This window comes from Chionomys nivalis, chromosome 11 (assembly GCF_950005125.1).
Source record: "Chionomys nivalis chromosome 11, mChiNiv1.1, whole genome shotgun sequence".
In the NCBI taxonomy this organism is placed as follows: Eukaryota; Metazoa; Chordata; class Mammalia; order Rodentia; family Cricetidae; genus Chionomys; species Chionomys nivalis.
Genome location: NC_080096.1, coordinates 38,966,954 through 38,991,881, shown reverse-complemented (window position 1 = coordinate 38,991,881; position 24,928 = coordinate 38,966,954). Strand labels below are relative to the sequence as shown.

The window sequence follows — 24,928 nt, the reverse complement described above, 5'->3', positions numbered from 1 at the left end:
CCTCTCTAACCTCCTCTCCCTAATTTCTTTTTTATGCCACTAAATTCATTTCAGTGCCTGCTTTTTAAGGAAGACATCTATTGCATAGGGTGATCATCTCACAACTCTCTGAAGTATTACTGCTCCTCCTATTTTATAGGTAGGAAAGCACTGGCACAGAAAACTTCTTAACTTGCCCAATAACATACCATAAAACTAATAGAACTGGGTCTGATTCCAGAGTTTGTGTTTTAAATTATTACTCTAGGAGACAAGATATTATTTTGACATCGCTGGAGGTTAAAAAAATAATAGTTTGTTCTGCATAGTTTCAAAAAGCAAAAGGATGCACACTAGAGAAAAGCAGATGTTCTGCAAAATATAAAAGAAAACATTCTAACAATGAGCAGTAAACAACAAAATGGGTTCCTTACGGAAGTAATGAGAACTTATCAACTGAGAGTTTAAATATTCATGAATGAGGCATTATAAATACAGATCAAAGCTGACCTAGATCAGTGAAAGGTATATTAACACCTCTCAATTTGGGGCCATTATAAATGATGTTTGGAATGTTTGTGTACAGATTGTTATGTGCACTTATGCTTTCATTTCCTTTGGGATACATACATAGGAATAGAATTGCTGGGTCAATTAGTAACTCTGTTTAACCTTTTGAAGAACAGCCTGGCTGGTTCCACAGCCAAACAAGCTTGGTAATATGTAGCTGAAGAAATTTCAGTTAGTTCATTTCCACTCCTCAGTGTTTGAAATACCAATGTAATCAATACAGCATGCTCAAAACCCAAACTTATGTGATTAGAGAACATTTCCTTGTTCCCAGGGAATACACCTGAGCAATCCTGGCCTGGGATAATTTTTTTCAAAGTCAATATTCAATTAACCAAGGCCCCTAAAATAAGCTAACAAGGAAATGGTTAGCCAAACATCACCTGTCTATTTCTATCAATATTAGTCTAATGCCTTAAGAGTGGGAAGGCTTTATAAATCTTGTTATAAAAATGTATTCCATCCTTTTAGAATGTAGTAAATGCCCTCCTTTCCTTTATAAACAAACTTCGCAGATCTGTAACAATAGGGACACATTTCAATTACTAAATTCTCACATGATAAGCAATGTGAAACAGGTTATTTCAAGCATGCTACTGAATGACCTATTTTCATACAACACAACTCTAGACACATTTGTCTTAAACATATGCACACTGTCATAAGCAAAGGCAGAAATGAATGTTCAGTTTCAAGGTTTTTACTCAAAAACACACTGTCTTTCAATTACAAGAAAAACTTGTAAAACTAAAATACAATACAAAATACAATTGCTCTGTTTGGTTTTTGCATATTTCTCAGCTGCCTATCACTCCCAATTCTTTACCTGTTCCAGTTCCTCTCCACAGCCTTGAGTTAAGTCATCTAATGCCATCTAGCTTTTCATTCAGTTCACTTTTTGAAATACCAAATAGTATTACATGTGGAAAAAGGCCTTTCTATTGAGTCTAAAACTGATTTTTAGAACAGAGAACTGAGGCCTAAATCAGTTATTATACTTTCCTAACAACGACAAGTAAGGTATCTATCTATTCAAAACACAGTACATGAGATCTGAAATTTCCAAAATACATACAAGGTATACCACACACACACACACAAAGTTGTCCTCTGACCTTCAAACATGCCACATGGTACACATTCACCAACATGTACTTGCACACAAATAAATGAATGTAAAAAAGAAACTGTTAAGGTTTTATAAATTCCAGCACAGAATGTGATGCTATGAATAATAAAAAAATGCTATAACAAAATATATAATAAAAATAAAATGATATAATAAAAGTAATAAAATCACACAATTTTATTCCCTATTTTAATAAAACAAATTCTGGCAGAGAAAATACCACTTTAACTATGAGACGTTAGATAAGAACCAGAACATATTACACATTAAGAAAAAATAAAAACAAAAAACAAAACAAAACAAAAAAAAACCCAACAGGTCTATGCCTGGCATGTTGGCTCACACCTGTAATCCTAGCACTCTGGAGGCTGAAGGAGGACCAGGAATTCAAGGCCATACTGCCCTACAGTGTGAAACTCTGCCCCCCACAACAAACTTTTTTTTTTTAAGGCTTTTCATGAGTCCCACCAAAAAGGCTCTAGAACTGCTGCTTTTTATAACTTCATAAGGAAACCGTGGCATTCCAAGCAGCTAAAGAGCAGTACTAGTCTTTCATGCAGCTCAGATTAAAGGATCAGGAAAGTGCTGCACTGCTGAGCTGCCCTCCAGCCCAGATCGTCTTGAAATAGGGTCTCAAGATGAAGACAGGGATGTCGTCAAATACACGATTATCCTGCATCGGGATAATTAGTAAACTCTCTAAAAGAAATCTTAAAATGGAAAATAGTACGTCTAATGCACAATGAAGATTCCAGACTTGTCCTCTGCACTAAAACAATGGTCACCTGCAGTATTTCCTAACTTGCTTGAAAACAACAACAACAAAACAACACTTTAAAATATTAGCCAGATCATCACTGTTAATGTGAACTATGTCTCACAAAATATCACAGAAAAATTTCAATACCTTGAACACAGGATAGAATATAGAGCAATTTTCTAAACATAAGACTAAGAACAATGACTAATGATTTTGCTCTGTTTTGTTTGAAAAAGTGTCTTACTACATATCCAAGACTGGCCTTCAAGTCACAATTTTCCTGCCTCGTTCTCTAAAATGCTAGGATTACAGGTGTCCACCACCATCTCCAGCAATCAATCTATATTTATCTAAAAGTATACATCATAGATAGGTAATGATGATCATTAAAAATTTGTCAGGGGCTGGAGAGATGGCTCAGCGGTTAAGAGCATTGCCTGCTCTTCCAAAGGTCTTGAGTTCAATTCCCAGCAACCACATGGTGGCTCACAACCATCTGTAATAAGTAAGGTCTGGTGCCCTCTTCTGGCCTGCAGGAATACACGTAGACAGAATATTGTATACATAGTAAATAAATAAAAAAAAAATCTGTCAGACTTTGGTGCTTAAAGACGCTAATTTACAGGCTGGAGAGATAGCTCAGAAGTTAAAGAGTACTGGCTGCTCTTCTAGAAGTTCTGAGTTCAATTCCCAGCAACCACCTGGTGGTTTACAACCATCTTTAATGAGATCTGATTTCCTCTTCTTGCCTGCAGGTGTACATGCAGGTAGAACTCTGTATATATAATAAATAAATATATCAAAAACAAAAAAAGAAATGCTGAACTCTAAATTTTTAGAAATGTTTAGGAGAGTTAAAGGAAAATAAAACCTGGGGCTTACAATTGCCTTTTGTTAATAAATGTTCTTTAAAGAAGTGCTTGCCTATAATCCAAGTACTTTGGAGGCTGAAGCAAGTGAATCCCTGAGATCTGAGGCAAGCCTGAGCTACATAGTGAGATCCAGGTGAGCATGAGCCAAAATAACAGTAATAATAATAATGATAATAATAATAATTTTTAAAAATCTGGTGTCCCTATTTCATTCCCATCACCACCCCCAACATGGCTAACCAGTTCCACTTAATGAGTTGACTAGCAGTACATAGTTTTATCCTTAAGCCAAAAACATTTCTTATCATCAAAAACCCTGGCAATTTGTCACCAAGTAAAGCTTCAACAATTTACCTAATGACTATAAACAAGTTATGAATCTCCACCTTACTTACTCAGGTAGTCATATCAAAAGGCAGATAACAAGAGTTGGTGAGGATGTGAAAAAATGAGAACCCTCACGTACCTGCTAGTGAGAACATAAAATATTACAGCCACTTAGTCAACCAGGCTGTTCCTCAAAAGGTTAAACAGTTACTACCTGACTCAGCAATTCTATTCCTATGTATATCCCAAAGGCAATGAAAATATACATGTACATAACAATATGCATAAAACTTGACTAACATTATTCATGACAGCCAAAAAAATAAAAGCACACCCAAACTGATGAATGAATTAATAAAATGTGGTATATCTATACAGCAGAATATTATTGAGTAATAGCAAGAAATAAGCTACAGATTCATTATTATTGAGCCCTGAAAATGCGATTATACTAACAGAAATAAACCAATCCCGTTATATGACTCTATTATAGTAAGTGATCAGAATGACAGGAATTCTTTAGAAGAGAAACCCACTAGTGTTTGCCCAGGTCTGGGAGATTAGGAAGATATTGGGGTGATTACTAACGGTTACCAGTTTGAAGCAATGAAAATGCTCTAAAAAGAGAGTAGTAACATTTACACAACTCTGTAAATAAATAAACAAACAAACAAATAAAGCCATCAAATTTTATGCTTTAGATGGTTAAACTATGTGTATGTGAATTGTATCTCAAGACACAGACCGTGAAAAAGACCCTTCCCTAGTATTCTAAATGTGTCTGAAATGCATCTTCCCTCTAACGACTCCACAGCTAGTGCTGTGGAAGCAATCTTCATGGCTTCAAGAGTCCTGTCAAAGGCATGAAATTCCTTTCCCCTTGTGTAACAGAAACTCCAAAAACTGTTTCTTGACTTTAATGAATACCCTTAGAGATTTTACCTTTATCTTATTTCCCCAAAAGTTTTGAAAAAGTATAAATACAAACATACACATACTATCCAAATTTTTATAATAGTTCAGTTCTGTAAATTGGACTATTTAAAATAACTTAAGCCAAGCATAGTGGTTCATGGATATAATCCAAACACTTGGGAAGTAGAGATGAGAAGATTGGAAGTTCAAAATCATTGCCTGTTCCAGTTGCAAGTTCTAGGCTAGCCTGGACTAAATCACACCTGTTTCAAAAGAAAAAAATTTAAAGTACTACCTAATTTATAAAATAGAAACTGTTTTATAAATAGCATTTTCTGGCTGAAGACACTTAAGGAAATGTTCAACATCCTTAGTCATCAGAGAACTGCAAATCAAAATAACTCTGAGATTCCATCTTACACCTGTAAGAATGGCCAAGATCAAAAACAGTGGTGACAACTTATGCTGGAGAGGTTGTGGGGTAAAAGGAACACGTCTGCATTGCTGGTGGGAAAGCAAGCTAGTAAAACCCCTTTGGATATTAGTGTGGCGTTTCCTCAGAAAATTAGGAAACAACCTTCCTCAAGACCCAGCAATACCACTTTTGGGTATATATCCAAAGGATACTCAATCATGCCACAAGGGCATGTGTTCAACTATGTTCATAGGAGCTTTGTTTGTCATAGCCAGAAGGAAACAACCTAAATGTCCCTTGATCGAAGAATGGATAAAGAAAATGTGGTACATTTATACAATGGAGTACTATACAGCAGAAAAAAATAACAACATCTTGAATTTTGCAGGAAAATGGATGGAGCTAGAAAACATCATTTTGAGTGAGGTAACCCAGACACAGAAAGACAATTATCACATGTACTCACTCATAAGTGGTTTTTAAACATAAAGAAAAAAAACTAGCCCACAAATCACAATCCCAGAGAACTTAGACAACAATGCGGGCACTAAGAGAGACTTACATAGATCTAATCTATATGGGAAGTATAAAAAGACAAGATCTCCTGAGTAAATTGAGAGCATGGGGATCTTGGGGGAGGGTTGAAGGGGAGGGGAAAGGCAGGGAGGGGAGCAGAGAAAAATGTAGAGCTCAATAAAAATAAATAAAAAGCATTTTTAAATTATTTCATTAAATAAAATTTATAATAAAGTATAGACATTCTATTAGCTATATAATCAAAATACTAACTCTGCAAACTTGTCTCATCCTTAATTGGCAATGCTTTACAATCGATCATGCTAGCTTTATTTCTTAGCTGAAAACCATATAAATAATTAATGATCTTTTAAACTTTTTCAAAACTCAAATATATTTTCCATTTCTAGAGTAATACTTATTTTCCATGGAACAGAACTATATCTCTAATTTATATATTATATCACTTAATCCTTGTAATAATCCTACAAAGTGGGTAATATTAGCTTTGTTTTATAGAAAAATAAATTAAGATTTAAAAAATGTAAACAGATTGTTCAAGGTGGTAATAGGTTACAAGACTGAAATATTACACATGATAAATTATAAGAACTGATTCTCAACACTACAGATTATAAGGGAAAGTCTATGTTCTGAATAATATTCCTCAGTTCTTAAACTAAACAAAGCACATGAACTATTTCTGCTCAGTATCTGCAACTAAGTATTTTCCAGTTATCACTACATACTAAGAATGACACTCTACAGCCAGCCAGTGGTGGCACACACCTTTAATCCCAGCAGAGGCCGGTGGATCTGCGAGTTTGATGCCATCCTGGTCTACAGAGTTAGCTCCAGAAATGCCAGGGCTATACAAAGAAACCCTGTCTCAAAACACCAAAAGAAGAAAAAAAGAAAAGAAAAAGGAAAGACACTCTATATAGTAATTAACACATTGCAGGCCAAATACACAGAGTAATGTAAAACTTAAAGTGAATCAACAAACAAGTATATCTTAGGCATCCAGAATATTAGTTTATTAATCGAAAGATGAAGTGGAAAATGTGTGCACTGGTTAGTATTAAATTTTTTCCATCTAATTTTTCAAAAAAAAAATTCCAAAGCAAAACTAGTTTCAAATAAATAAATCAAGCTACCAAGTTTTAAGCCATACAAGATCTGGTTTTTATTTTTATTTTTCCCCAAAAGGAAGAATAGAAATGAACATGTCTCTGCACTGTCTATGATCACTTCATCTCATAGAAACAGTCTACTTCCCTGGGAGGGGTACCATTACTCCAAGAGACTGTAAGAAGCTCTGAACATAAGTGTCGCATTGCTCTAAGAGATGCAGAAAGGATTCCTGTTCATATCTGCCTCCATCTCTGCACCACAGCATGCAATGCAATTAAAAACTATAAAACACGTATGTACCACCTCCTTGAAACAAAAACATTGAATTAAAATCTAGGAAATTCTTTTAATCAAACATTGTACCTTGCAACCAGCCAGTCTGTGGCCAGCACATAAGAGCAGCCAAACAAACTTTTGTGCATGGAATAAAAATGGTAGCTTAGCAACAGAGGAAATGGGACCATCCCAACCCATTCATTTGTTCTCTCATCACTAAGGAGTTAATATAAAACTAGTACTTTCCAGGCAACATATGCCATTATTTCTTTAAAGAAAACACTGAATCAGGAATTGGAAAAGAAAGGAATACTACATGTGATTTTTTTCCCTCAATTCTGAGAATTAAACCGAGGGGCTCGTACATTCTAAGCAAGTCCTCTTCCACTGAGTGACCTCCCAACCCTTACCAATGCTCTGGAAGGGCCAGATACTGGATGAGACACAGAAACCTAGCAGAGATCTAGCTCATTATACTCAATTACAACACCTTTCTGACCCAGTCTTGTAACAGTTCATTAAACTTGTCCTGCTTCCACAATTAGCCAATTGCTAGCAGAAGCCTTGGTCATTTTTGTATTTCCCAGAACACTAAAACAGAACCTGTACTAATAGTTAAAACTGTTAAAAATTTTATACATTACAATACTTTCTTCGGTGGCTGTCTCCTAAAGCCTTCCAAATTAAGCATAATACCAACCACATTTTACAGACAATATTAAAGTTTATTAATTGCCAAGATGAATGCCCAGATAGCCTTCCTTAACAAGACCATAGCAGGCTCTCAATGCTCGTCGACTGAAACAGCTGTCCCTCAAAACACAGTTTTTCTATCTGCATTATAAAACCATTATCTGTAGCTAGGAAAAGCCACTTAAGACAGTTTTGCTAGAGAACCGATGTGTTTGTTCACCCAAGCAGTCTCTTTTAACGTTTACTGGTGATGTTCAAATGTAGTAACACTAAGAATCAGGACGGGTGATGAACATCATGGTCTTTGGGTTACTGTTGTCACCACAGTTGGGATGTAGGGGACCAGGAACCACATTTTTAATCAGCACACTCCCAACTGATTCTAATACTGGTCTTTAGAGACAACGCTCTGGACAGATTAGACTTTTAAAACCTAAATTCACCAAAATACCTAGTCAAGGCAACTTTTTCCGGTTACAAATGCTTACACAAGATCTGACCAAAGCAAGGGTAAAACACCTAACACGCTGGATCCTCAAAATTCTTCATCACACTGAACCTCCTTAGACCTCTGGAGGCTCCCGTGTTGTACAGGCAGGTTAAGACAGGAGGAGTCTCGAAAGTAACTACCCGCACTAACTGATGGCTTTCTCTCAGGTAAGGAGTAACATATTTTATAAATTTTAAACAAATGCTCGGCTGTAACTAGAACCAGTCAGCATTTTAATTTAACACTACTACTACTGATAAAAATAATAATTTTACAAGTCACCATCACTAGAATCTCACTTTAAACGTTGAATGACCATCAAAATGTACTATGACATTATCAGTGATCTCTCTCTCCTCTCTGGTTATTGAATACGTACTGAAAGCCGATACAGTACCTCTCCATGTGTGCAAAATTTTTACTGTATATACATATTTTCATGAATCAAAGTTCTAGATGTACACATAAGTCCTATATAATAGGAAATTAAGAATAACCTCTAATCACATTTATCATAAACAAGAAGCACCCAATACTGACTTGTGGTATCAATTTTTTTTTTACAATATTACCGTAACAAAACAAATTATTTTCCTTTAACAATTGAGCCTCTATCCCATTTCTGTCAGGTCCTTGTTATTAGGATAATTAGCTCGACTTGAAATTCTCTTGCCATCCGTTCCTTATTTGGGTGGAACATTTTTGTAACAAGGACTGAAGCATTAAAACATTTCCTGTCTCTTTGAAGGTGGAAAAGACGTATTCAGAAAAGATTTTTTTTTTTTAAACTGTAGGAGCTCAGCTAGGAAACTTAGCATGGCATAGATGGGATGGGGCTTTCTCCAAGGCAGACCTCGCTCAGAGACAAGATGTAACGTAAGACGGAATGGATGAGCCAGCGGCAGGTGATGAAATTTCACCTCAAATAAGACGCAAAAGGCTGTGTCTCTAGCAGGAGAGGCGTGAATGCTAGTCCTGGAGTACCAGGGGCTTCGGCGACCCGCACTCTCTACACCTTAATACTCCCCACTTCCCACCCAGGGGGTGGCTCCGCAGGACTCAGTCCAGGGCGCAGGGAAGCAAGGCTGTTTGCAAACAAGCGTCCTCTGCTTCCCCCCGGGATGTGCACGCAGGGCCCTGGGAAGGAAGGCACGCTCGGCCCCGCCCGGGACAAACGCGAAGGGCACCAGTGTGGCCGCCAGCCCGGTCTTCACGTACCTGGCCACGCCGGAACCCAGGCCCGGGCAAGGGCTTCTCGGCATCGCAGGGCCTAGTCGCCCCCCGCGCACCTCCAGCCTCCCGGGGGACCCACGGAAAAAGGGCCGAGGCCCCAGAGCCGCGGGGTGCCCACGGCGGCCGCAGTGCCAGGACGCTCCGTCCGCCCGGCCCGATAGCTGGCGCCAGGGCCCCTGAGCGGAGCGAGCCGGCGAGCCCCGCACCGCGGCGCGCCACACTCACCGCCTCTCCATGGCCGGGGGGTCGTCCCTCCGCCGCAAGCCTCCTCCTCAGCAGGGCTCCGCCGCGAAACCTCGCTCTCCTGAGGGGGCTGCGGTCGCTGCGGCGGAGGCTGAGGCCCGGCGTCCCTCCAGCCGCATCGGCTCCGGGACCGCCTCAGCCACGCGGGTCCGGGGGAGCGCGGTGGAGCGCGTCTGGGGGCGCAGGCTACGGCGGGACCACCGAGGCGCTGCAGGCGGACGGGCTCGGCGAAGCCTCGGGCGCCGCGGTGGCCGCTCCAGCCGCCCGCGCCACTGGGCCACAGCGCCCCCTGGACCCCACGTCCCGCAACGGCGCCGGGACTGCGGCGGCCGCGCCGAGCACGAGCGGCAGGGAAGGCGAGGAGGCAGCGCGGCCTAGGGGTGGCGGGGCCCCGTGCGCCCTGCGCCGCCCGCGGCCCGCGCGGCCCGCCCCTGACGCGGCTTTCCCGGGAGCCGGAAGCCGTCGGCTCCCCCCCACCCCCACCCCCGTCAGACCCCAGCACCTTTCTTCCCTCCGGAAGGTACGTGAATGCTCTTGTCACTCGAGCACGCTCCCGCGAGCGGGAATGTGAGGGAATCTCGGCTCATTTCTCATGGAAACAGGGGGTCCCTTCTAATCCCCTCCGTGAGTCGGTATGAAAGGAGAGTGACCCAGAACAAATCTTCCTTTTTTATCTTTTTCAAAGCACATGCACGATCCCTTCCCAAGACAGATAAAGGGATAATCTTTAACCTTAACTTTTTTGGAGCTACTGTGCAGATTCATTAGAGAAATTTGCTACAGGACCCCTTAACCCTTAACCTTCCCCCCAAAATAGGGAAAAAAATAAAACGCTGATCAAAAGAAGAGAATAAGCAGCGGGTTGTTCTGAAACTGATAAACAACTTAAAGGTAAGAAAAGAATCATCCCTTTACTAACCTAACCCGGCCACCACCTCTTCTCCAGCCTTCCGCACCACCCGCCCTTACCAAATCCTAGGTCAGACTCTGGAAGAGGGAAATTGTGGGTGTATTGAGGGCTGTGCAATAATTTTGTTTACAAATGCCTCCTGTTTGATCTTGCCCAGCCTCTAGGGCTAACGTCACAACCAAACACAAAAGAGTGTCAGAAGAGAAATAGGAAAAGAGAAAAAATTCTAAATCCCTTTGGTCCCCCAAATTCCCAAATACAGTGTTTTTGTTTGTTTGCTTGTTTGTTTCTTCTGGGTGCTGTGCTAGAATGATCAAGGACTTTGGTGCCAGGCAGATCCTGATACCATTGGTTCCAGTTACATCCTGAATAGTTTTACGACCCTGGCAAGTTACGTAATATTTCGAACCTCTGTTTTCTCCTGCCCGCCTCGCTGATTGTGAAGGTTAGGGATGAAAGGACTGGCCTACGGCTCCAATTTGTGTTGACTCCAGAACGCCCTAACACAACATCATTCTTCATCTTGATTTGTACCCATTTGTTTTTGTTTGTCCCACCTCACTCCCCCTACCGTGTGTGTGTGTGTGTGTGTGTGTGTGTGTGTGTGTATGTGTGTGTGTATGTGTGTCCTGGTCTGAGTGAAATGTTCCTAAATCTCACTAATGCATTTATATAATCCTCCACTGAAGAAGAGAGCCTAATACACTGGTTCCTTTGACATTCTACTGCATAGCAGGTATCAAAATAGAATCACTGCATTTTCTGCATGAAAATATTATAAACAATCTTCCCTTACCTTAGATTATAGTGTAATAGTAATGGATCGTGAGAAAATTACACGAGGACTTCAGGAACTGTTCAAGTAATAACTGAGCAGCCGCCCCAGAAATATAACCTAGCGGTTCTCCTCTCATCAATGAAAGCTGCTCCTGCACAGCCCCAAGTCTTCCTTTGCCACATTCTGAGTCACACCACAGAGAAAAAAAACACTATCCCCTTTTTGTAACGACAGAAACGGGCTCAGAGGAAACTGATTCATCGTCACATCTCCATGAGTCTAGTGCCTTGGTACCACCATTTTACTTGTGAAGTATATCCAACCAAAGGAAACGCTGGGAGTAGACTGTGATTCCTCCAGTCTCCCATCTGATAACAGTCCTTTGTGAAATATTAAGAAAACATGCTTCGAGTAAGTTACTATTGATAAAATTTGCTATCTGGAATTGGGCCCTTTAATTCAGATCAGTTTGCCAACCTGGCATTCGCACGGCCCTTTCCAAGCCTAGCTCGCGAACACTGCAGAAAAGCCTGCATGTGTTTATGAATAATCATGACATCTAGGGTGGAGCTACTACGTGAGGATGATTCATTTGTTCCCAGGACCAGTTTCTTCTTGCCTCACACCTTCTTCCCTCCTTTTCAAACTCTGTTGCTGATGGAGGCTGCTTGATAGGAGTTTGATTGAAATCTTTTTGTCATATGCTGGTCAGATGGCCCAGTGGGTAAAGGGCCAAGCTGGTGATCTGAGCTCCATCTCTGGAACCCATATGGTAGAAGAAGAGAACTGGCTACCACAGGAGGCCTGCATGCACCCACACAATCAATCAATCAGCAAACTAAAAAAAAAAAAAAAAAAAAAAAAAAAAATCCTGTTGTCTGCTACCATTCCGTTCCATGGCTATTTTCCCATCTTCCTTACTCATTTGATTCTCTTCTGCTCCTGGCCTGTCTCTGACCCGCTTCCTTCCTCCTTCCAAATTGTTTTGGTTATCCCACTCCCAATTTTGTATTGATTTCCACCACTCTGCAATCACTTTAAAATAAATCAAAATTCCTCTTCTGGTAGAATTCCCCGCTTTTGTCTTCATACCATCGGCATCCTTTAGAAAGCCAGTATGCTAAGAATGTTTTCCAGGGAGTTTAGGATCATCCCTGTTAGAATTTCCTTTGCTTTTTAAACTTAAGGTGAAGCCAGGCATGCTTATATCTACCAGTATATCTGTTTATTTCAAAGGCTAAGCAAAAGGATCACTATTGTTCAGGAGTTTGGAGCCCAACATAGGCAATACACAAGAATTCCATCTCAAACTTTTCATGCAGGAGAGCAGAGATACCAATGACTTCATCATCCATCAGGTGCTTAGTCCAAATTCTGGGGATCATATTTAATTGTTATCACTACCAGACACAAAGCCAAACAAATTTTGCTTCTTGGTTTTTTGTTTTTGTCTTGTTTTGTCTTTATTACTCTCCTCCCCTCCAACTCGGTGCTGCCCCTTTGGTCTAGAATATTTGGTGAAGAAATTATAGGTTTACTAAAGGGAAGAGAAGGAAGAAGAATAAATATTTTTTATTTGCGTACAAGCATATATAGTATATAAATTTTGTTGAAAGTGAAACATAAAACCCCATCTGTGTTCATTTTAGCCCTGTACTTTCTCAACCTACAACTAAGCCACTAAGATGGCATAGCAAGCTCCCAGATGCCCCCAGGTTCCTTCTTCAGTTTGGGATGCTTAACAGACTTCTGGCTTGCTCTGGGGCTTGTCAGTTCTACAAGACACTGGGATTTCAGGTGTGATTCTGGGCAGCATTTGATGAGGGAAGAAGGATGTGAGCGATCACAGCTGTCGGCAGTAGGCTAGGTTCCGTTCTGGGCTACACATCTCAAAGGGAATTCTTATTTTAGCTCCTGAAAATTGAAGGCAAGGCTTAAAAAATCACTGAGCAGGTACAATGTAGGCTAACTAGTTCAGCCTAACAATACCCATGCTGAGACCAATTTTAGGGATACAGAGAGGATTAAAACACAGCACTTGTCCCACAGGCTCACAATCTTATAGGAGAGATACAAGTAAATATGTTTTGACCTTGTATTGATAGTCACTTAAAAAAGAACAAAGCAGCCTGCAAGATGGCTCAGTGGGTAAATGTGCTCACCTGCAAGCCTGATGATCTGGGACCCACATGGTAGAAGAGCAGAGCTGAGTCCTCCAAGTTATTCCTTGACCTGCACAGGGTCTAACCTCCGCACAAGTGCAATCATTCAAAGAAGCAACCATATGTATAGATAAAGATATATATATAAAGATAATACATATATAAGGTATGTTTTATTATATAATAAAATAATATAAAAATATTATTTATAGGTGAGAGATATAAAATGTTGTTGGCACAAAAATATGAGGATAACTTAAAATGAATTAAGTAAATTATATTATCTCCACAAAAATATTGTGTATCCATTAATCTTTTTGTTTGTTTGGTTTTTGTTTTCAAGTTTCTCAGTAGCTTTGGAGTCTGTCCAGGAACTCACTCTGTAGACCAGCCTGGCTTCAAACTCACAGAGATATGCCTGTCTCTGCCTTCTGAGTTCTGGGATTAAAGGTGTGCACCACCATCTCCTAGCCATTAATCTTTTTTTAAATACATATGTGTGTGCCTGCGTGCGTTTATATGTACCATATGCATACAGGCTTCCAAGAAGGCCAGAGAGCATTAAATCACCTGTACCTGGATTTACAGATGGCTGTTAAGAACCTCAGGTAGGTGCTGGGAACTGAACCCTGGTCCTCTGCAGGAGCAGTGAGCATCTCTCCAACCTCCAGTAATTGTCTTCAAATTGTTTTAGATGACATTGAAAACTGCTCATGATTCAGTACCAAAGTAATAAAAGTATAAAGTAAAAAAGAATATTGTATGGTTCCAATTGTTTTTCTTTTTTCTTTTTCTTTTTTCTTTTTTTTGATTTTCGAGACAGGGTTTCTCTGTAGTTTTTGATGCCTGTCCTGGATCTAGACCACCCTGGCCTCGAACTCACGGAGATCCCCCTGCCTCTGCCTCCCAAGTGCTGGGATTAAAGGCATGTGCCACCACCATCCGGCCCAATTGTTTTTCATATATGCATAAATCAAGTGCAGTTGAAGACTGATTTTATTATTTCTAATAAGTGTGTCAATGTGTGTGCCTGTGTGCCAGTCTATACACGGGATTGCAAGTGCCCTCCTAGGTCAGAGGTTTCAGTTCTGTTGGGGATGGAGTTAGAAGTGGTTGTGAGCCAATGCCATTTGTGCTGGGAACCAAATCACATCCTCTGCAAGATCAGTACAAACTCTTTACTACTGAGCCATCTCAACAGTACCAATGTACATATATTTAGAAGGGGATAATTAAAATATTAAATGCTTGTGGGAATATCTTACTTTATAATTTGGAATAATTTCAGATTTAAATGATTACAAAAAAAATAGTACCCCCAAATCTCATGTATGTGTCACCCGTATCCATATTTGCTTTAGCATACTCTTATTTTCCCTATTTTCTATCTCAATAAGAGATAGATGTGTATATATATACATATAATATGTACATCTATTATATATAATAGATACATATGTAGATGTATATATGATATATATTGCTGTGATACTTTTAATTTTTTATTTTTTAAATTATAATTATGCCAGGCAGTGGTGGTACACACCTCTAATTCCAGCACTCTAGAGGCAAAGGCAGGAAGATGTCTGTGAGCTCGAGTCCAGTCTGGTCTACAGAGTACCAGGACATTCAGGGCTACACAGAGAAACCCTGTCTACAACCCCTCCCCTCAAATCATGACCTCTTTTTCTTTAGTTGTTATTGTTACATATACATAAATATATGTAGGAATAAAGTGCTCAGTCCGTTAGTGTTACTTATGTATATATGATGTTAGGGCTGGCCACTTGGGTTTGAATGACCAGTTAGGAGACCGTCCCTGGGGAAGACTGTTTCTCTCTTAGCACCCCTTAGTTGCCTGTTGTTCTTTGTATGTGGATGGGGCCCTGGGAGATTTCCCCTTTCGACGTTAGCATGTTTATTGGTGTGTTCTGTGGGTCTTGTTTAGGCAACCATATTGTTGAGGCGAAGCTTCCCTATCATTTCTAGGAAAGACTCACAGCAGCTTCCCTGGTCCTCTGCCTCTGGCAGTCATTAAGTTCCTTTCTTCTGTGATGTTCCCTGAGCCTTAGGTACAGGAGTTGTGTTATATCAGTTGAGGCTGGGCACCCCAGATCACTTGTTATTATTATTAGTTTTTCAAGACAGGGTTTGTCTGTGTAACAGCCCTGGCTTTGTAGACCAGGCTGGCCTCGAACTCACTGAGATCCACCTGCCTCTGCCTCCCGAGTGCTGGGATTAAAGTCATGCATCACCACTGCCTAGCAAATAATTATTTTCTAATCCTTTGTTCTTAAATATTTTAGTGTATTTCCTCACAACAGTACAGATAATAGTATAATTGCAAAGATTAGAAACATTACATTAGTATAGTATTATGATCTAACCTTTGAATTTATTCAAATTTTGTCATGTCTACTAATATCCTTCATAGAAAAAGAAAATAATTGTTGGGCATGGTGATTCATGCCTTTAATCCCAGCTCTTGGGAGGCAGAGGCAGGTAGATCTATGTGAGTTTGAGTTTAGGCTAGCCTAGTCTACATAGTGAGTTATGGGCCAGCTAGGGCTATGTTGTGAGACCTTATCCCCTCCCCATCCCCCCCAAAGAAAAAGAAGAAGGAAAGTGAACTTCTTTTATTCTGGTCTAGACTACAATATGGGATCACACATTATAAGTAGTTGTTGGGGGCTGCATGTTTGCTGTTCTTCCAGAAGAACCAGAGTCGATTCCCAGCAACTAACATCAGGAGGCTCAAAACCTCCTGTAACTCTTAACTCTCAGGGACCCAACACCCTCTTCTGGCCTCCTCAGCACCTTGTATACATGAGGCATACACATACACACGCACACACACAACAGAGAGAAATAGAAATATTTTAAAGATTTTAATAAAAATGAATCTTTAAAATAGTTTTAAAGTTTCTTTTTTTTCTTTAAACTGGAACAGTTTCTTAGTCTTGTCTTTTGTGACTTGACAGTTTTGAAAAATGTGTTTATTTTGTAAGCTTTTGTTTTAACTTGAGTTTTGATGTTTCTTCATAACTAAATTCAAGGTTATGCATATCTGCAGGAATACTCCAGAGCTGGTATATTGTCTCAGTGACTCACTCAGGTGTGTGATGGCTGTGTATCCCATGGCAACAGCAACTTAGTTCACTTGTTCAAAGTGGCATCTACCGGATTTCTCCACATAAAAATAGCTTTCTATCTTGTGTCTTTTTTCCTTTGGTTTTTGTTTTTGATTGAGATGGAGGTTTATGCATGTGCTTAGGACTATCTTGAACTCATGGACTAAAGTAACCCTCTGCTCCACTCCCCACCAGTAGCTGGGACTATGGTAAAGTGACTATTTTAGCTCTGTGCTTAACACATGTCTTTTGGGAGGATCATTTGAGAATACCCACAAATTTTAACATTAATTGATGATGCTTTTTTGAAACAGGTATTACCATAGAGATCACCAAATAATTGTCTAATTCCATCATTATTCCTTATAATTTTTTCTTCCTGCAATATAGGAAAGCCTCTTCGTTATCTTTTATTTGTTGCTTTATCAACTTTGTCCCCTTTGACTTCTGTTTTTTGCTGTGCATGGCATCTTATGCCTGCAGTCATTACTACCATTATCCATGTTGATACAGCAGCCTTTTCCAGCCTTACTGGCTTTGTTGTTCCTTCAGCGTTTCTTCATGTGTTAGACTTCCTTCCCTGGCTTTCCGTCACTGTGTATCAGGCTCACTTTGTACTCTGCTAGCCCTTGCGTGGGAATAATTTGGTTTCCTAAAAACTCTAGTTCCATTTAGTGGAGAGTGCTTTTTAAAAAAGAAATGCTGGGGCTAGACCTGGTGGCACACAACTGCAAGTTCTTGTGGGTCTGAGGTAGGAAGGTAGTAACGTTAAGGTCAACCTGGCTAAACAACAGATCGAAGTGCTAAGTGTCATTCCTCGCTGCCTCTATGATGCCATTGCTTGTAGGGTCTTTCAGTGAGCAAGACTAGAAAATAAACTCACACCTCACTTTGACCTGGAAATCATTCTAATTAATTAACTTCTTGGGTTGGGTGTGTTATTATTGTACGTGTGCCATGGTGTGTGTTTGTGTAGAGGTTAGAGGACGATTTTCAAGAGTTGGTTCTCACCTTGGACCTTGTTGAGTCAGGGTTTTTGTTGTTGTTGTTGTTGTTTCTCCTGCTGCACCATATACTCCATGCTAGCTGTCCTGGAAGCTTCTGGGCAATTCTGTTTCCACCTCTTATCCTCTGTAGGAATGCTTAATTACAGATGTGTACCACTGCATTTGGTTCTTTACTTAGTTTCTGGGGATTAAACATGTCAATGGCTGGGTGGTGGTGGCAGCTTCTCCTTTAATTCCAGTAGAGGCTGGCAGATCTCTGAGTTTGAAGCCAGCCTTGTCTACAAAGCAAGTTCCAGGACATCCAGGGCTACACAGAGAAACCTTATGTTAAAAAACAAAACAAACTAACAAAAAAAGTGTGTCAAAGAACCAGTTTCTAGGCCGGGCAGTGGTGGCGCACGCCTTTAATCCCAGCTCTTGGGAGAAAGAGGCAGGCGGATCTCTGTGAGTTCGAGACCAGCCTGGTCTACAAGAGTTAGTTCCAGGACAGGCTCCAAAACCACAGAGAAACCCTGTCTCGAAAAAACAAAAAACAAACAAACAAAAAAAAGAATCAGTTTCTAAATCCAGAAGCAAAAGTAAAAATCTAACTATCTTGTATAAAGTTTTTCTTACTTTAAAACAAATGCCAACAATAATCCAGGCAAATTAGAGTAGAGCCAGAACAGAATAGAAGTTTCAAGAGGAAACACCATCGAACTCATGGTTAGGTTGGCATGTGGGGAAAAAAGGAACTGAGTGAAGAAGAGAAGTCAAGGTTTACACTTGAGTTTCTAGCTTGGGAAACTTGGTGAGTTTGTTTCGGACACAGAACAGAGGAGGAGGAGCAGGCTTGGAGAGAAGGATGATGAAGTGTGCTGTTTCAACATACCCACAAATTAAGAAACAAATTCTCAGAGGTGACATTGTGTGTCCAACATGACTGGAAACCCAGAGCTGAGATTCCAACCCAAGTCTGTCTGACGACAAATCTCTGTTGCTCAGCACTGCCACACCTCCTTCTACACTCAGAGTGGGAATGTGGACCAACCACTAGGGATGGGCAGCCCATGGGGACCACTTACAGTGTGAGTAACGTGCTCTCTTCCATGTCTGAAGAGAGCAACTAATAACATGAGAATATTTCCACAGGCATAATTCCTATTATTAGCATTGTGCCTGTTGTGACTCAACACTGCCGTCCTCTGGTTCCAGCATGAAAGCACTAAGATGCACCTGATCCTAGGGTGTTTATGATGTGTCTTGTGTATGAAGCAGTATGGCATGTGTGGTACAGTGGAAAGATCTTGGGGATAGAGACTGGAAATAGACGTTCTAATGATGTAAAGAAGGCTTGGTCAGGGGAAGAGGTTGTTATTGGGTCTCTGAGCTTTACGTCTGCATATCCAGTTCAGTCAGGACTCCCTTAACCCACCAGCCTATTCTACACCACACACACGTAAAGAGATAGCAGCACAGCGTTGTGGGTGGTACAGTGTGCAGCATAGTCCAGCACTTTAGAGTGAACAAATCTGAATTCAGATAGCAGTGTCAGGCTGCTTGAAGGAAGGGAGTCACTTGTTCTGAGTTCCATTTTTTTTTTTTTCTCATTAGTATGGTTCAAGATGTAAAGATTATCTAGAAGTTTGAGGCACACAGAGGCCTTCAGTGAAGACTAATTATATTCTCTTGCCTTTTCCATCCCTTTAACCTTAACTGTCGTTGTTCCTGATTTCTGTCTCTAGCAACTCCAAAGTTTACATTTTTTTTTTTTTTGTCTTTTTCTCCTAAGGGCAGGGATTGAACCCAGAGACTCACACTTGCTAGGCAAGAACTCATGGCACTACATGGAAATCTTTAACAGTTTCTTTATACCCTTTCCTATTTCCATGTGTGCCTTCATTGTCAGAAAACCAAATAAAAACAGTTTGGTAGTAAAAGATACACTGTCCAGATAATCAGCATCCATTACAGCCCGATGACTCACAAGCTTACTTAATAGTCAAGTAAAAGGCTTGTACTTTAACACTGTCTTGTGGATATTGACTAGGATATTCAGGAGGTTCCCCCACCCCACCCCGTGGCAATCCAAAGTGAAGTTGGCCAGTGAGGACGTGTGGAATAGTTGTTGCCAGTTTAGCTAATAAAAATGCCCTTCTCTCTAGGGGCCCTAACAAGTCTGGGGATGTGAACTGAGTTCAGTTCTGCAATCACTAAGTGCTAACTATGATCTGACACAATAGGAACAGTAGGGGGAAATAGTGGTTTTCAGTGTGTATGTGCGTGCGTGCGTGTGTGATTTGGCTAAAGAGAGAGAGGAATCAAAATAAAAAGCTGGAGATAAAAGAAATAGTGGGCTATCCTGGACTCATGTTGATTCATGAGAGCTGTTTTGTTTGTTTTTATTTTTTCACTTATAACATTTTATCATCCCTCACTCTACAGTGGTGGTTCTCAGCCTTGCTAATGTTGCCACCCTTTCATACAGTTCATCTTGTGATGACTCCCAACCATAAAGTTATTTTCATTGCTACCTGATGACTGTAATTTTGCTGCTGTTAGGAATCATGCTATAAATATCTGTGTTTTCTGATGGCCTTAGGTGACCCCTGTGAAAGGGTCACTTGACCCTTGAAGGGGTCACGACCCACAGGTTGAGAAACACTGATCTAGAGACTATCAAAGTCTTGTATTTTATTCAGTGACTGTTTATCATGTGATATGCACAAAGTTAAATCAAATTGCATTTCTGTCTACCAACTCTATCTTCAGATTTTAAAATTTTTTAATTATTTTAAATTATTTTATGTGTATGAGTGTTTTTGCCTGTATGTGTGTATAAGTACCATATGTATGCCTCATGCCTACGGAAATCAAAAGAGGGCATCAGATCCCCTGGAACTGGAATTACAGATGGTTGTGAACCTCCATATGGGTGTTGGGAATCAAATCCAGTCCTCTATAAGAACAGCAAGTGCTCTTAACCACTGAGCCACATTTCCAGCTCCTTCGTTTGTTTTGTTTTAGATAGGATCTCATGTAACCCAGGCTGCCATTGAACTCACTATGGAGCTGAAGCTGTCTGGTGTTAAAGTCCTAATCCTTCTATCTATACCTTCCAATGCTGGGATTCCAGGCATGCACTGTTACTCCTGGCTAAATATGGCCCTTTTTAAAAGTTGTATTTTAAGAACGTTAACTAAACTATATGAAGAAATATAACTAAATTATATGAAGAAAGGTTATAAATGCAGATAGTGCTTGCTTTGCACAGCTCTGAAATGCATGAATTTTAGTTTCCACAGTTTAGCTTACCATCAATCCCCTAGCAACATAATTCAAATTTCATTTCTCATAGTATAGTAGTTAAAAGTAGATGCAAAGGTAGATCATTGCTGCTAGCTCTTTAGTTTAGAATTCACCAGGTAAGTCACAGAAGTATGTCAGGATCGGTTATGAGGCACCTCACGCTAGTCCACCAGGGACCAACCACTGTGCATCTGCTATTCGGTTCTTATACAGACAGCAAGTAGATCTTGTGTTGCCTTTTTTCCTACCAGTAGCATAATATGCCATTTTACAAAAAGAATTGGCAAAAATTAAAACGTGAAATGAAGCAAAGAAACAAAAAGTGATCAGGCTCAAAATTAAACTTTAATGTAAAAGCAATTACAGAAGAAATAGGTACTGGTAGAGTGGCTCATTAGGCAAAAACCCAGAGAGCCTGATGATCTCAGGCCAATCTGACCTCCACATGTGTGCTATAGCATGCACACATACACGCACATACATCATACATACACATACAATGACAATAATAATAAGCCAGGCAGTGGTGGCGCATACCTTTAACCCCAGCTCTTGGGAGGCAGAAGCAGGCAGATAAACTGTGAGTTTGAGGCCAGCCTGGTCTACAGAGGGAGTTCGAGTACAGAAAAACCCTGTCTCAAAAAAAAGAAAAAAGAAAGAGTTGAGTATAGGAATTTTGACACTACTTCCATTTGGGAGACTGTACATATATAGCCAGAGGAACTTAGTGAAAATGAACTTATTGGTCTAAGTGGAGAAACTATGACCCAAAGCTTGAATGTGTCCTAGAGAAAGTGAGACCAGAAGAAAAAAAAAAAGTCCTATCAGAACAATTCTAAGATTTATTTAATATCATGACATTGAAAATACAAGCCCGGAGCTGGAGAGATGGCTCAGAGGTTAAGAGCATTGCCTGCTCTTCCAAAGGTCCTGAGTTCAGTTCCCAGCAACCACATGGTGGCTCACAGCCATCTGTGATGAGGTCCGGTGCCCTCTTCTGGCCTGCAGGCATACACACAGACAGAATATTGTATACATAATAAATAAATAAATATTTTTAAAAAAAGAAAATACAAGCCCCCTCCAAAAAAAGAAAAGGAAAGAAAGAAAAAGAAAATACAAAGAAGAGCAAGATATTGAAAATGGATCCAAGTTTAAAAGCAAGCATACTCTTAGCGTTGAAGAGTTGCCCATTCATACTATAGGTTACACAAAAACTAAAGCAATCAGTGTACAAATTACTGTCAATCATTTTTAAACAAAGAAATAAAAACTTTTAGTGTTTTGAATGGAATATTTTCAATTATAGTGTGATGTGGGATTCCCCTCTGTATGCTGTGAATACCATTGATTAATAAAGAAACTGTCTTGGGCCTACACAGGGAATAGAGGTAGGCAGGGAAAACTAAACTGAATGCTGGGAGAAGGAAGGCAGAATCAGAGAGAAACCATGTAGCCACACCAGAGACAGACACTGGAACTTTAGCTGGTAAGCCACAGCCACGTGGCGATACACAGATTAGTAGAAATGGGTTAAATTAAGATGTAAGAGTTAGCCAGTAAGAAGCTAGAGCTAATGGACCAAGCAGTGATTAATTAATTCAGTTTCTGTGTTGTTATTTCTGGGTGGCCAGGACAAACAAGCGGCCCCTTACAACAATAGCATCTGAAATAAGTGGAAAAAGAACAGTTTTTTCAACACATGATTCCAGGACAACTGTATATCTACAGGCAAAAGAATGATGTTAGACATCTAGCATAAAACAGACTCAAAACAGATTAAAGACATATGTAAAAACTAAAACTATAAAATTCCTAGAAGGATCATGGATATAAATCTTTTTTAACCTTGAATTAGGTAATAGTTTTCTATGATAACAAAAGTGTAGAGCAACCAAAAAATGTAAAATGATTACCAAATTTTAAAACTAATGAAATTGTACGAGTAGAAACTAGAAAATACTACATATCAGGACCTATTTTATTAATCATCTAATCTAGACTTAAGGTTAAATGATAGAGTAAATGTTAATTAGCCGGGCGGTGGTGGCGCACGCCTTTAATCCCAGCACTTGGGAGGCAGAGGCAGGCGGATCTCTGTGAGTTTGAGACCAGCCTGGTCTACAGAGCTAGTTCCAGGACAGGCTCCAAAACCACAGAGAAACCCTGTCTCGAAAAACCAAAAAAAAAAAAAAAAAAAAGAGTAAATGTTAATTATTTTGTGTCTACTGCAGTTGTATTATGAAAATCACATACAAAAAGAAGGTTTAGTGGGAAAATCACTTGTCACAAGCCTGATGCCCTGCAACCCATGTAAAGCCCATGTAAACTCAACCATCTGTGATTCCATTGCCTGCTTTCAGGAGGATGAGATACAGAGACAGAACCACCAGAAGCTGGGAGCCAGCTAGCCCTTCCACAGCAGTGCACAGCAAGAGAGACCTGTCTGGAGCCAAGGTACAAGGCAAGGACTGACTCCTTACATTGTTCTCATCTGCCTTCACATTCCCAAACCTTGGTAGACTTGCACCAATACTCGGCACATACATTATACACATGCACATGTGTGTACACACATGCACAGTACACACACACAATCGAGTAAATAGTTTTACAGTATTTGAAAACAGTCATTTTCAACAAACCATTTGTGCCATTCATAGGTCAATCAAGATTTCAATAGATGCCTTTGTTATTTCATTTTTATGTTACTTATACTAAAGTATTGACCAAAATTCTCGTCAAAACTATACTAGGAGAGCTGGTAGTTAAACATTTACCAGAAGCATACCACTAGCTGGAAATGGTACCAAAGATCCTAGTATCTAACATCTCTTATCATCTTATATAGTCTCAGCTTGATGCTTAGAACTTGTCCCAGTCACAAGCAAATGAATAGATGGCCATATCAGATCATGTGCTGTTCCTGTGCACTTTAACGCTGCCTCTCTGGATATCCAGGAAAATCTGTTTTCCATGGCATTCCGGAATAAGGACAGGTAGTGAAGAGGTATGAAGCTAGTTGTTACCAGTTCAGCTGATAAAATGCCCTTCTCTCAGGACTTCTAGTAAGTCTGTATACCTGGCCTGGGAGGAAGAGCCGAGAGGATTAGTTCTAGACAAAGACCTGCCAAGTCCTCTATATGGGGAGACAATTTTCTCCCCTCTCTTTTACTCAACTCCCTGAGATGTAGTCTTTAACTGGGAATTAAACAGAGACTTGGCCCCAAAAGAGCCAGGTCTGAACTTGGCTTCCACGCCAAAGCACTCTCCTTGGCTCTAGTCACTGGGAACATTACTTCAACCTTATCTTATTTACCCAGAGTCTCCTCAGGAGGTGAGCCAGGGATTCATAAAAATAGGCCTTTACTTTTACATAAAGCCCTTTCCAGCTTACAGGGCCTTCCTTGTCCATGCAAGCTGTGTAAGCTCCCTAATGGCCTTGTGTGGTGAGTAGGAAGGAAATAGTAAATCTATTCATTGATAAGGAAAATGAGGTTCAGAGATATGGAACCTATTTTAGGGCCGGAATCCAGGTATGCTAACCCAAAAGTTTGTTGTCTTCTGTGAAAAAGAAGTATTATACCCTAGAACTAGAAGTACTCAGAATTATTATAGTTATTTGCGATAAAAGTGCTTCCCATTCACTTTCATTGTACCTTCATATCATGTTTTTGAAGTAGATTTTTAAACTTCACATTAAATGAATAAGAAACCAAAGTTCAAAAAAATCTGAGGAGGTTGTCCTGCATCACACAGCAGACCTGTTCAAGATCCTGGGTTTAAGCCTGGATCTCAGTTCCCAGTGCCATGCCCATAGTTCTGAAGTAAGTGAACAGCCCCCGGACACATGAAACAATATTTTTGAGAAAGAAAAGAAAGTAAACTGAGTTTCTACTGCTCAATTGTTAATAACTATTCCCTGTGAACCACATCTTCAGATTGTACCAGGTACAGAGTAAGAGGGACGTAAAATAGATTTGATCGCTGTGCTTAAAAGTGCTTATATTTGTGTGGGAGTGGTAGTAGTGCATATAAATGATTAAGCGTAAATTGTGTAAATCCTGGAATATTAGGAGAGGCAATAATGAGGACAGGGA

At 40.1% G+C, this 24,928-nt stretch overlaps 1 protein-coding gene, 1 long non-coding RNA gene and 1 pseudogene across 5 annotated transcripts in view; 2 read left to right on the top strand and 1 right to left on the bottom strand.

The window, feature by feature from the left end:
• Zfyve9 (zinc finger FYVE-type containing 9) overlaps window positions 1-11,275 on the bottom strand; it is a 136,440-nt gene extending 125,165 nt beyond the window's left edge. For 3 of the 4 annotated variants that reach the window (XM_057784646.1, XM_057784645.1, XM_057784648.1), the window contains exon 1: window positions 9,535-9,901. The gene's annotated coding sequence lies outside the window, so the exon portion shown is untranslated. Of the gene's footprint in view, window positions 1-9,534; window positions 9,902-11,258 lie in introns of those variants that run through there. The other variant, XM_057784647.1, reaches the window with a different exon arrangement.
• LOC130884343 (spidroin-2-like) lies at window positions 8,963-10,018 on the top strand (annotated as a pseudogene).
• Window positions 10,054-24,928, top strand: part of LOC130883849 (uncharacterized) — a 31,611-nt gene continuing 16,736 nt past the window's right edge. The window contains exons 1-2 of the long non-coding RNA XR_009057996.1: window positions 10,054-10,072; window positions 10,370-10,443. This is a non-coding gene — a long non-coding RNA (uncharacterized LOC130883849). The remainder of the gene's footprint in view (window positions 10,073-10,369; window positions 10,444-24,928) is intronic.